We start from the raw sequence: 13,669 nt of genomic DNA on the forward strand, positions 1-13,669 counted from the left end.
TGTCTCCAGCCTTTTCAGTTGTAATCTCCACAGGATGCTAAAGCACAGCCAACAAATGGTGCGGTCAAAGGGAGGCACTGCCCCCATGGCCAGGCCATGTCTCATCCACAAATGACAGCAAGCCTCCAGACGAGTAATGTGCAGAAAGAGAAGCTGATTGGGGTTGTGAAGAAAGGCTTCCCTCCCTCAGGGCAAAGGAAGCCAGAAGGTTGACAAAAGGGCCCTAGCTTGATTGGCCTGAAGCAGAGGTGAATTGAGTTGAGGAGGATACCTTGACAAGGAGAAAAAAAAAATCAAGTCACAGATGGGGCAATCTGGGAGGGCTGACAAAGACAGCCCGTGGTGTGAAGTCACACATTTCCTCAGGGGACCATCTGCTGAACACTAAGTAATGTGTTCTTAAAATACAAAATTTTGGTTCTTTAAACAGAATTTAATGTTTTAAAATATATGTAAAACATTCTGTTTGTGAAAATGTATTGATCTGTACATATTTTCTTTTCAGAGTGAATATCATATTTCAATAAAAAAAAAAAAAAATATATATATATATATATATATATATATATATATATATATGTATATAGGCCAGGAGTGCCTCTAATCCCAGCACTTTGGGATGCCAAAGTTGGAGTTTAAGACCAGCCTGGTCAACATAGTGAGACCTCATCTCTACAAAAATTAAAAGATGTAACCAGGCATAATGGCACATGCCTGTATTCCCAGCCACTCAGGTGGCTGAAGCGGAAAGATTGCTTGAGCCCCGGAGGCCAAGGCTGCAATGAGCCATGATTGTGCTACCACACCAGTCCAGCCTTGGGGATAAAGCAAAGAGCAAAACCCTGTCCCTCAAAAAAAAAAAAAAAAAAAGAAAGAAAAGAAAAGAAAAAACAAGCAAATGAAAAAACAAAAAAACAGAATGGATGAATATCTAGATGATTATTAATGAATGTTTATTCCCAACTCAATAGTTACAATGTCTTATGGAATTTAAATATATGTGTAGAACTAAAGATGCATAACAGCAACACAAAATGAGGAAGGGGATAAATGAAACTAAAGTTTCCTAAAGTTTTAAATGTTTCAGGAACTGATAAGAGTAATAATTTATATTACACAGAAATAAGTCAAAATTGCATGTATAAAAAAAGAAGAACTAGGCATGATTATAGGGTTGGAACTTTTAGCCCCACCCACTGACTTCTGGGAAGGAGAGAGGGACAAGGGGCTAGAGATTGAAGTAATCACCAGCGTTCAATGATTTAATCAACCATGGCTATGTAGGGCTCATGCCTGTAATCCCAGCACTTTGGGAGGCCAAGGCGAGAGGATCACTTCAGGTCTGGAGTTCGAGACCAGCCTGGCCAATGGCAGGTGGATTGCCTGAGGTCAGGAGTACAAGAGCAGCCTGGCCAACATGGTGAAACCCTGTCTCTACGAAAAATACAATTATCTGGGCATGGTGGTACCCGCCTCTAATCCCAACTACTCGGGAGGCTGAGGCAAGAGAATCGCTTGAACTCGGGAGATGGAGGTTGCAGTGAGCCAAGATGGCATCACTGCACTCCAGCCTGGGCGACAGAGTAAGACTCCATCTCCATGCCTGTGTAGTGAAACTTCCATTAAAACCTCTAAATGATGGGGTTCAGAGGGCTTCCAGGTTGGTGAACACATCAAGGTGCTGGGAGAGGGGTGTGCCCGGAGAGGTGAAGGAGGCTTTGTGTTCATTCTCCCTTGCCTTGCTCTATGCATGGCTTCCATTTGGCTCTTCCTGAATTTTATCCTTTGTAATAACCCAGTAATATTAAGTTAAGCACTTTCCTGAGTTCCTCTAATCGTTGCCCAAAAGGATGGGTTGACCTAGGACTCGCAACTGGAGTCTGATTGGGACAGTCTCGTGGGACTGAGCCCTTAAATCTGTGGAGGCTAATTCCAACCCTGGGTAGTTAGTGTCAAAAGTTGAATTGAATTGCAGGACACTCAGTTTGTGTTAGAGAACTGGAGAATTGGTTGATGTCAAGAGAGGAAAAAGACCCTCATTTGTGAATATAGATGCAAAATCCTAAATAAAATGTTAGCATTTTTGCTAAGGAATTAGCAAAAATCAAACATCCATTTAGGGTTTATTCCAGGAATACAAAAGTGATTTAATATTCTAAAATCAATCAAGGTAATTCATCACATTAGTAGGAAGAAATAAGATCAGAAAATCATATTGATAGATACATAAAAATGATGAGTTGATAGATATATAAAAATGGTGACTTCAGAAAATGTGGTTTCCAGAAGTAACATCAGATTCATTTTTCCTTCCTCCCTTGGAGTTCTGTCCGTCCAGTCTGGATTGATTTGTAGAAGAGAACCACAGTCTATTCCAGGCCTAGCCTGAGCCATGGCCTGTAACCACCTGTTATGTTGTAACACCCTCTGATTTTCAGGACCCTCTGGCTTTGGATTTCGGTCCCCATCTTTTTTTCTGCATGTTTTTTTTTTTACTGGTTTCAACCTGCAAGACAAAAAAAAGAAGGAGACTGGTAACAGATACTATTTAACATAATTATTGACATATTTTAATATAATTATCATGACGGATGCTCTGGTAGGTTCTTGAGGGACAAATGTGAACCCAAGTTCTGGAAGTCTAAGTAACTCATCAAAAGTCCCACTGCTGGTAAATGACAGAGCTGATATGTGAACCAGTCAGTCTGGCTTTGGAATGCATACTCCTATTCATTCTGTTACTAACCCTACATGACTGACCGTAATTCCAGGCGTTCAGTGTCAGATAGACATAAGTTACACAGGCTGTGAAAGCCCAAAGAAAAGACATCAATTCTGACTGGGGGTGGGCTGGTTCTGGAAGGCTTTTAAAGAAAGAGTATTTAAGCTGATACTTAAAAGATGAAGATTTTTAACCGGCAGAAAATGAGAATGTAGTCAGGAGAGTTTTGATTATGCTGTGATAATGCAGGTTTAACCCAACAAAGGTTTATCTCTCTTAAGAAAATACTAAGTCAAGTTGGGCCACATCCAGGGACCTTCCTTGATGTCTTGACTCAGCTGTCTTGGCTGCTACGATTTGTGGTTTCTCATTCCATCTATCACTGTGCAGGGGAAAAGAGAAATCATAGAGAGTTCGTACCTGCCCATCAAAGCTTCAGCCTGAAAGCCTGCACACTTCTGCTCATGGCCCATTAATCCTAACTCAGAGAACATGGGCTATTTGGCAAGAAGTTATTGCTTCTGCTATGGAGGAAAGGAGTATTCCAGACTGAGGAACAAGCAAAGGCATGAATGGGTAAAACTGCATGGTATGCATGGGGAGAGCAAATCGATTCAGGACACAATAGATCTTCACCGTTATTCATAGACAAATGGAAGCTCTCATGGAAGAGCAGCAGTGTTTGAGTTGTTTTGCAAAATTGTAGATGGTGGCAAAAAGGAGGTGTGCAGAGACAAAAGATCATGAGTTGGTTATAGCCATGCCCTTGGACTTCCCAGCCTCCGTAACTGTGAGCCAAATAAGCTTCTTTTCTTTGTAAACTACCCAGTCTCGGGTATTCTATTAGAGCCATAGAAAATGGAATAAGACAAACGATGAAAGAATACTTGCTAGAGGAAGTGAACTTGGAAGGGAACCCATGGTATGACCAAGTAGAATAAAAGGAGGAGCAAACCTTTCTGTATCCGAGGGAAATAATCAGGAGAATCACTTAAACCTGGGAGGTGGAGGGTGTCCTGAGCAGAGTTTATGCCATTGCACTCCAGCCTGGGCAACAAGAGTGAAATTCTGTCTAAAAAAAAAGTGTGTCTCATGTGAATTATAAGGATCCTAAATGCACAGGAGCTGAAAAGGGACCATGATAATAGGATGCTTCTATGGGTTTCAGTGTGTCCCCGAAAAGTCCATGTGTTGGGAACTTAGTTGCTAATGTAACAGTATTGAGAGGTGGGGCCTTTTAAAAGGGAATTAGGTAATAAGGGTAGAGCCTCATAAATGGATTAATGCTGATTGTGAGTGAGATCATTTCCAAGGGACTGAGTTAGTGCCCTGAGGTCTCTTGCATGCACTCACTTGCCCTTCCACATTTCTGCCGTGTTATAGTGCAGTATAAAATACCTTGCCAGAAGCTGTCACCATGCCCTTGGTCTTCCTAGCTTCTGTAACCAGGAGCCAAATAAGCTTCTTTTCTTTTTAAATTAGCCCGTCTCAAGCATTCTGTTGTATCCATAGAAAAGCAACTAAAACCGACGGTCAATGAATGCTTCCTAGAGGAAGTGAACTTGGGAAGGAATCCATGATATGGCCAGGTAGACAGGATGGAGGTGTAGACTAACCTGGAAATATCAGAAGAGAGCTGAATCAGAAAAAATCCTACTTGCCCCCTGCCTCTCAGCCAGCCTGCTCCTGAAGCTAGAAGGCTCCAATCTTCCCAAGGCGGGAAAGAGGATGGAACAATGTCTTATGCCAACACTAAGGAAAGGGATTTCCTATTTCAATCTCTGTTGCTAAACAAGCATTCGCAGCTGAACCACAATCTCAAGACGTGGGCCAAGATCAGGTGCACAGGGAAGGCTCCAAGGAGAGCCTCACCACTCAGCACTCTGGGCACCGCGCCAGCGACTCAGCATGCAAAACATGGCTGGGGCTCCTTGTGCAAGACTGACTGCAAGCTTTATTTGCATGGACACTTTCTTGGCTCACAGCATTGTTTTGGAACAAAAGCTATTCATTTCAGCTTGATTTGGAGCCACAGTCCTTGGCTTTCTGCAATGTCAGGGCCTGGCAGTGTTTCTGGCCACTGGGTCAGCCATGAAGCTAACAGCAAAGAGGGAGGCAAAGACACAACCCCAAACGGTATTGGGGGATGCTGGGAGGTGGTCCTGCTCCTCCTGGGGATGGCCAGGGGATGAGGAGCCACAGCCTCTGGAGTGATGCTTTTTAGCAGCAGCCAGTGCCCCTCCTCCCCAAAACACACACACACATACACACACACACACACACACACACACACACACACACACACGCTGTTACGCTAGTTTCTGATGACAGGGCTTAAAGCATCCTCATCCTTTCAGTCATAACCTTTCAGGTTATAAATACTCTACTTCATCAGGTGAAACAACCATCTCCTTAGTAGCGAGCTAGAGGGAGAAAAACAGCAGATGGAGGAGTGGTACCTGTTTTGCCAGTTAGAAATTTAAACTTCTCTGATAAAAATGACAACCACTCCATTTCTTTCCCTTTGTGTTTAAAAAAAAAAAAAATCTCTGAAGAATTTGCAACTAACCTTCAAAGGAGATTAACAGGAGTTATTCCTAAAAGCACAATCAAGAGGGGCAGATGGCTTTCCAGCGATGGAGTCTCACTTCGCGCAAAGGAGGGATTTGCTGGAAAGAGGGAAATCTGTGTCGTGAACATCTTTAGAGGTCTTCCCATTGGGGGACAGAATAATTTTCCTCTGACCTCTTTCCATGTAAATTCACTTAAGGGATTCCTTTTTAAATTGTAGTAAATCTAAAATACAAAAAAATATGACTGACTCTGTGGGTCTGGGATGGTCTTAGAGAGGTGGTCTTGGTGTCCACTCATGACGAGAAAATCCACCCTGGTTTTCAAGCTCTCCAGGAAGGGTGTAGCTGTGGCCTTTCTCTAGGCTCCCCCTTCTCTTTCTGTCCAGCCTGCATCCCTTCTGAGGCATCTCCTTTTGTGAGACACATTGAAGACCCCCTGGTCTTTCCCTATACCATCACCTCCACAACCCCACCCCACCACTGTTGACCAGACCACAGCTGCCCAGTTCTCTCAGAATCCTGACTTCTCCACAACTATTTCCTGAGGCCTGAAGCCAATGCTGCACAAAAGGGTCATCACTGGGCAGGGCACAGTGACTCATGTCTGTTATCCCAGCACTTTGGGAGGCCAAGGCGGGTGGATCACCTGAGGTCAGGAGTTCAAGACCAGCCTGGCCAACATGGCAAAACCCCATCTCTACTGAAAACACAAAAATTAGCCAGATATGGTGGCAGGTACTATAATCCCAGGTACTCAGGGGCCTGAGGCAGGAGAATAGCTTGAACCCAGGGGTGGAGGTTGCAGTGAGCCAAGATCGTGCCACTTCACTTTATCAAAAAAAAAAAAAAAAGGTCGGGGGAGTCATCACTGGACCCTCTCTGACCCCACCACAGCCCTGGCATTTGCCGTCTCAGATTCCAGCTAAGTGAGGTATGACATTGAACATTTTAAAGAACCCAGACAGTCACTAAAAGTATCAGAGAGTGATAGCCTCAATACCTCATCCACCCCATGGTCAAGATTTCTTCTCATAGTAAGTGGCTGTCACTACAAGATCTCAGGGACTGAAATTTTCCTATAATTCAGAGAAGGCTTCCTGGAAGACAAACATAATTATGTGTTTGCTATGCAGAGATGTAAATAGTGACCCCAAACTGTGAGAAATGGGAAAGTTCTTCTTCAAAGTTTCTATCTTAGACTGCATTATAAGGAGTTACAATCTCTTGCTCTATGGCCATTATCTGCTATTAGCATAAGCATATACTCATGTATATATACTCTCTAAATCGGATACTTCTTAAATCAGCTACCTAGACTTGATCGGGCCTGTCTGAACAGGAATAGGCAAGTTCCACACCCCGGTGCATGCCATCCCTTATTTGGAAACCCTCCTGGCCTTCTCCTGATTAGCCTCCTCTTTTTCCTTGTCATCGTTCCCCTTATCTATTCGGGAAATTTTCAGATTTTTTAGCCAATCAGATCAAGCATAGCATGTGAGGTCCTGTTCCGGCCAATGGAAACTGGACACAGCAGTAGGGCGATTGCGTCAGGTTATGAAAGTAATAAATGTCCCTGTCTCCTTTGTCCAGGTGTGCTCTCATGGCGAGACTGTCAGCGAGTTGCCCCCTGCCTGCAGGAAGTAAACTAGCCTTGCTGCGTGATCCATTGTCTTCGTGTGGACTCTTACCAACATTATAAACCTGTTTCCAACACAAGCCATTGCACTCTTTTTTTTTTTTTTTTTTTTTTTTTTGGTAGGCAACTCACATCCCAACTACAGCACTGCCAGCCACAGTCCAAATGCCCAAGTCTAATATGCCCTGTTAACTGTGCCCTGCCTCAGAAACATCCCTCGTTTCTGTTACATTCTCAATGGCCAGTTTGATGTGTCTCCAGAGTTTCTCAAGCCCTGCCTTCCAGATACAGAATTGCCTGCTGGACATCACCATCTGGCTCTGACCAACAACCGACACACAGTAGATCCACAGCCAAGTTCATGTTCCTCCTTCACCTTTGTCCCAACTCCCTTCCTGGCACCCCATCTGCGCCAAGAACACCCTCACATTCCCAAGACCCAGCTAAACCACCACCATATCTTTCAGAATGCTTTCTTGGCATTCTACCCAGGATAAAGAAAAGGCCCACACTTAAGCACCGCTGTTACCTTCCAGCTGTCTGCATTGATATTCATGGCCATCTCCTACCACTAGACTACAAGTCACTTGAGAACAGGGACTGTGTCCTGAAGTCTGTGTTATCAGTGTCTATCAATATCTGACACATAGTAGGTGCTCAATAAGTGTCTGTTACATGGAGGAGTGAACAAATGATATAAACAATTCTAAATTTTGCCCAAGCCTCATTAAGATCCTGCCTTCCTGTAGCCCTCGTCTTAGCTCAACTCTCTTCCTGGCACCCCATCTGCCCCAAGAACACCCTCACATCCTCAACTCTTCCTTAAGTCAACTAGGAAAGCATTTTAGAACTCCAGATAGGATTTTTTTCCACTTCACTCCTAGGTGGTCAGGGCTGCCAAAACACAGGAAATGAAGAGCTAGACTGAAACAAGAGCCCTGCTGGTGGCCGGGCACAATAGCTTATGCCCGTAATTCCATCACTTTGGGAGACGGAGGTGGGCAGATCAAGAGGTCAAGAGATTGAGACCATCCTAGCTAACATAGTGAAACCCTGTCTCTACTAAATATACAAAAATTAGCTGGGCGTGGTGGTGTGCGCCTGTAGTCTCAGCTACTCGGGAGGCAGAGGCAGGAGAATCACTTGAACCTGGGAGGTGGAGGTTGCAGTAAGCTGAGATTGCGCCACTGCGCACCAGCCCGGTGACAGACTGAGACTCTGTCAAAAAACAAACAAACAAAAAAAGCCCAGCGGGTGCTGGAGACCACAGCAGCTTCCCCCCTGCCCTGCTGTTTAGTTCACTGTGTGGTGTGTCACCAGCTAACACCCCCAGGCACAGCCGCTGGACAGGGGAATTCTTAATCTCCTTCTACCGCATTAAAAAAAAATTCTATGTATGTAGTTTTGAGACAGTATTTCACTCTGTCACCCAGACTGGAGTGCAATGGTGCATGGTGCAATCACAGTGCACTGCAGCCAGGACCTCCTAGACTCGAGCGATCCTCCAACCTCAGCTTAAGTACCTGGGACTACAGGTATGCACCACCACATCTGGCTAATTTTTAAAATTTTTTTGTAGAGGCAGTTTCTTACTCTGTTGCCCAGTCTGGCCTCAAACTCCTGGGCTTAAGCCATCCTCCCACCTCAGCCTTCCAAAGTACTGGGATCATAGGCATGAGCCACCATGCCCAGCCTCCACCACATTTTAAACAAGTCCAGGCATCAGAGGTGGGCATCAGCTTGGCTGGTAGACATGCCCACATAGGGCTGCATCAAGCCTGGGATGGAGACATAGGTGTGAAAGCCTCAGCAATCCCAGAGGAGGGGCCCTTCTGACCAGCACCACTCCCTCTGACCCCATGAAAAGGTGTCATCATCTAGGTGACTGGAGTTTCAGGCATCACAGAAAGACCCTGAGTGAATTCTCTTAGTTCAGGGAAGAGAATACATTCCATCCATTCCCCTGGCTTACGTTAGAGTGCTCGTTTAAACCTAAATTTGACCACACCTGCTCTTTGGGGGAAAATAGCACCACCTTCGTAAGGCATAGGAGACTTTCCTATTCGTCCCTGCCTGCCTGTCCCACCTCATATTCCCCGTATACCATAATCTCAGCAAACCGCAATCCATGTGCCCTCAGACACACCAGACTCATACATCTCTGGGCTTTAAAAGGGGCTGCTTCTGAGCCCGGGGTCTTCCTTCCTCTGCCCAGCAGAAGCCTCAACATCCTCCACACTTCAAGGCTCTCTCTTCTGTGACAACTACCCCCACTCTTCACGTAGAATCAGAAGCTCCTTCTCACTACAGTCTTAATTTTATGTTTCTCCTGGCCAGGCACAGTGGCTCATGTCTGTACTCCCAGCACTTTGGGAGGTGGATCACTTGAGGTCAGGAGTTCAAGACCAGCCTGGCCAACATGATGAAACCCCACCTCTACCATAATACAAAAATTACTCAGGTGTGGCAGCATGCACCTGTAATCCCAGCTACTTGGGAGGCTGAAGCAGGAGAGTCACTTGAACCTGGGAGGCAGAGGTTGCAGTGAGCTGAGATCACACTACTGCACTCCAGTCTAGGCAACAGAGTGAGACTCCAACTCAAACAAAAAGAAAGTAGATATATTTGACTGGGGGCACCCTAAGGTACCTTGTGGTGGGCCCAGTCCTCCATCGGCCCCCATCCCTAAAGTCTGGGCACTGTTAAGCTGCACTTGTGTGAGTCACTTAGCCTCCAGGGACTTCGAGGACAGGGGCCATGCTTGTTTTGCTCACCACTGTGTGTCTGGTACCTCGAGCAGTGCCCAGCAGATGCCAGGCTGCAAGTCCACTTTGGCTGCCTGGCTGACAGAGAGCACGTGGTGTAGAATGAGATCGTGGGACGGGAAACCCTGATATTTAACCTCAAATCCAGCCAGGGACCCCAAGCAATGGAAGACCCTGACCACTGCCTTTGCAGCTGTGAGTAGGCTGTGGTGTGAGATACATTTTAAGATCTATGTGTGTAAGATACGTTTTTAACTTTCAAATATCACACGTTGGATCCAGAAAGGGCAACGTATAGGAGCTTTAAATTCGTAGGTGGCTGTCTGGGTTACCTTGTGTGACTCGGAGCTGGGGCGGCCCGATCTCTGTCCCAGTCTCCAGGCCCAGGACACAGCTTGGAAACCTAAAAGGGATTGTCTTTATCGCAACTCACACAAGTCTCTTAATGAAAAAGCAGCTCAAATCCACCCAAAGGGGGGCCCCGCACTCCTGCCCCGCGTGTCCTCGGACGCTTCCCAGACGGGGGTCCCCCGCCGCCTGCCGGGGCCCAGGTGAGGGGCCGGGGTTACCTTTTGGAGAAAGGCCATCCTCGGCCTGTACTGCTGGCCTTGGTGTCGGATTGTCATCCTGGCCCCTGGATGGATTCACAGCCAGAGCACCCGTGGGAGACAAGAGGAGAAGCCCCCCCACGTCTGGAAGGCAGCCGGGCCCGCCCCAGCCCTGGGCGTGGACGGGGAGGCGGCTGGGCGGGGAGGGCGCGGGCCGGGCCCCCCTGACTCTGGCTCGGCGCCGCCGACTTGGAAAGCAGCTGGAATCCGCGCCAGCCAATCGGCGAGCGGCGCCGGGGTCTCATTAGCATGCGCTGCGCGGGCCCCCTCCTGCCGCCAGGGGGCGCTGTCCGACCTACGCCGGGACCCCGCGGAGCCGCAGGTGAGACCCGCAGGGCGAGGCCCCGGGGAGGAGGAGGAGGAGGAGTAGAAGGAAGAGGAGGGGAGCGGGGAGGGAGAGGAGGAGGGAGAGGAGGAGGAGGAGGAGCTGTTGTGGGGAGGAGGGAGAGGAGGATCTGTGGCACCTCTGCCACAGCACCGCTAAGGCCTGGGGAAGTGAAAACAGCTGCAGCAGGCTTTGGCTCCCTGGCTAGCCAGCCCCCAAATCATCGCATGGCACTTAGCAAATTATTTGATTGGTGCAAAAGTAATTGTGGCTTTGTCACGTTAAAGGCAAAAACCGCAATGACTTTGCAACAACCTTGTACGCTTTTCTCAGCATCAGTTTCCCCATCTAACACGAGAAAGGCAAGTGGGTGGGAAATGGCTCCTATCAGGTGCTGTGAGGACTGAATGAATAACTGGGTTAAGGACTGGCAGTGGGGTGTGGCTGGTGGCGAAGAATGTGCTCACCAGCCAGATGGGCTGGCTCTGAGCCCCGGACTTGCCACCTAGCTGTAGGAGCTCAGGCGAGTTATGGAACCTCTCTGGGCTTCCTTTGTCTCAGCTGATGAATGGGAATCAACGTGGCACCCTCCCTGGGGGACAGGTGTGGTTTGTTTGGTTCTGGTTTTGGTTTTAAGATTACTGATCAGATTCATGTACAAGCACTTACACTTGGTGAATATCCAGTAACCAATAGTTTCTCTCTTATGTCTCTTGGGACTTTTTTAAAAAACAATTACGAGGCATGGTGGTTCCATTATATACATAGTCTGGTATACTGTTATATATATTATTTTGAGAATAATTCTCAGAAGTCTCAAAATAATAATGAGAAAAATACTGTTGGAATCATAACTGGAAGTAAAGTGTAATCTCTGGAATCAGATTGCTTGGGGTCAAATCTCAACTCAGTTACATTCTGTGTGGCTTTGGGCAAGTTGATTAACCCCTTTGTGCTTTTATTTCTGTAAAATGGGGATGATGCGATGACAGGGGACAAAGGAGTAAAGAAACAATAAATACCAGTCGTTGTTACTATTACCAATATTAAAATCATTCAAGATAGTGTAGATATGGAATGCTAGCTACATCTCCGACAGGAGGAGATCTCCCAGGTCTAACGTTCAGGATCAGTGACATTCCCATCTTTTCTTTCTGGAGCTGGGTGGCCTGGGTAGGGCAGACTATGCTGGTGTCAGGTGGGGACATGTGGGCATTTGTCATAAGAGGTGTGCTCACGAAATATATCTTCAGATCATCCAGGTCCCATTCCCATGGAAGAGCCGTGTTCCCACCAAGCTACCCAGACATCTTAGCTCCAGGTTAGAGTACTGGAATAACAGTTTCAGGAATGAGACTCTGAAGTCTGGTTGACTCACAGGGAAATGACTCGGCAGAAAGCCATGAGATGTAGCTTCCAACCGTGGCTTGGCCACATATATGGCCACAGTGAATGACAGCGTGGAAACCAGGTTTTCAAATTTAGTTGAATGGGTTCAGCAAAGCAACTTCCAAATCGTTTTAACTTTCTATGTATCCGTGATTGCTTCTCTTATTCTCTTATTTTGCTAATTTGGGCTTTCTCTCTCTCTATTCTTAATGAGGCTAAATAGTGATTTTTTTAAATTATAATGAGATGCATGTATGTGCTTGAGAACCAGGTTTTATTTAAAAGTTAGAACTTTAGGCCAGACGTGGTGGCTCACACCTATAATCCCAACACCTTGAGAGGCTGAGGTAGGTGGATCATTTGAGGTCAGGAGTTCAAGACCAGCCTAGCCAACATGGTGAAACTTTGTCTCTACTAAAAATACAAAAATTAGGTGGGCAGTAGTGGTGGGTGCCTGTAATTCCAGCTACTTGGGAGGCTGAAGCAGGAGAATCACTTGAGCCTGGGAGGCAGAGATCATGGTGAGCCAAAATCGTGCCACTGCACTCCAGCCTGGGCAACAAGGTGAGACCCTGTCTTGAAAATAAATAAATAAGTAAAGATACATAAATAAAAGTTAGAACTTTAAAATTATTTTGTCATCAGTAATGTATGCAGTTGAGTTAACAAATGTGAAAGGGACCTGTAAGGTGGAAAAATCCATAGGTATATAGAGTGACCGCTTATGCCAGGTTGCATTTATTGTTCTGAAATAGTTAATGGTGCCCTCTTGCACTCTCAAAAGTGACTATGTTTAGGCTGGGTGCAGTGGCTCATGCCTATAATCCCAGCACTTTGGGAGGCCAAGACAGGTGGATCGCTTGAACCCAGGTGTTTGAGACTAGCCTGGGCAACATAGTAAGACTCCATTTCTAGTAAAGAAAATTACTTTATAATTAAAATAAAATAAAACCAAAATGTGACTATGTTTGGATGACAACTCATGTGATCACCCTAATCACATGCTAACTTCCTTCTCTAACAATTGTCAAATTAGGCCTCCTTGTTTCCTAGATGAGGGAGACGGCCAGGGTGTGCTAGAAAGTGAGCATGTCTAGGACTCCTGACACTTGGATTCTAATCCTAAATCTACTTACTACTGACTGATTAGGGAATTTAGACAAGGCACATCACTTCTCAGAGCCGCATTCACTGATCAGAATTGTTCAGTGTTTCCCAAAGTATGCTCTACAATCAATGCTCCTCAACATTTAGTGCAAATATTAGTCTCTTCGGGATCTTGTTAAAGTGCACATCTGGCCAGGCACAGTGGCTCATGCCTGCAATCCCAGCACTTTGAGAGGCTGAGGCAGGAGGATCGCTTAAGGCTAGAAGTTCAAGATCAGCCTGGGCAACAAAGCAATATCTCCATTTCTACAAAATAATAAAAATATGAGCTGCGTGCTGTGGCCTGCATCTGTAGTCTTGGCTATTCAGTAGGCTGGGGTGAGATCTCTTGTGAGCAGGAGTTTGAGGTTGCAGTGAGCTATGATCACACCACTGCACTGTAGCCTGGGCAACAGAGCAAGACTCTATCTCAAAAATAAAAAAAAATAGGCTGGGCACAGTGGCTCACACATGTAATCTCAGCATTTTGGGAGACTGAGGCGGG

At 46.2% G+C, this 13,669-nt stretch overlaps 1 long non-coding RNA gene across 3 annotated transcripts; it reads right to left on the bottom strand.

Moving 5' to 3' along the window:
• Positions 1-645: 645 nt before the first annotated feature.
• Positions 646-10,498, bottom strand: LOC120366882 (uncharacterized). Of its 3 annotated transcripts, XR_012514693.1 has the most exons (5): positions 10,266-10,498; positions 10,029-10,099; positions 5,292-5,391; positions 4,121-4,338; positions 646-2,506 (listed from the first exon to the last, which is right to left on the bottom strand). It is a non-coding gene; the product is annotated as an uncharacterized LOC120366882 (long non-coding RNA). The 3 variants fall into 3 exon arrangements; XR_012514692.1 differs by lacking the exon at positions 5,292-5,391 and having other exon boundaries at positions 647-2,506; XR_012514694.1 differs by lacking the exons at positions 5,292-5,391; positions 10,029-10,099 and having other exon boundaries at positions 647-2,506.
• Between the last annotated feature and the right edge of the window lie 3,171 nt (positions 10,499-13,669).

The sequence above is a fragment of the Saimiri boliviensis genome, chromosome 17, assembly GCF_048565385.1.
Source record: "Saimiri boliviensis isolate mSaiBol1 chromosome 17, mSaiBol1.pri, whole genome shotgun sequence".
Classification (NCBI taxonomy): Eukaryota; Metazoa; Chordata; class Mammalia; order Primates; family Cebidae; genus Saimiri; species Saimiri boliviensis.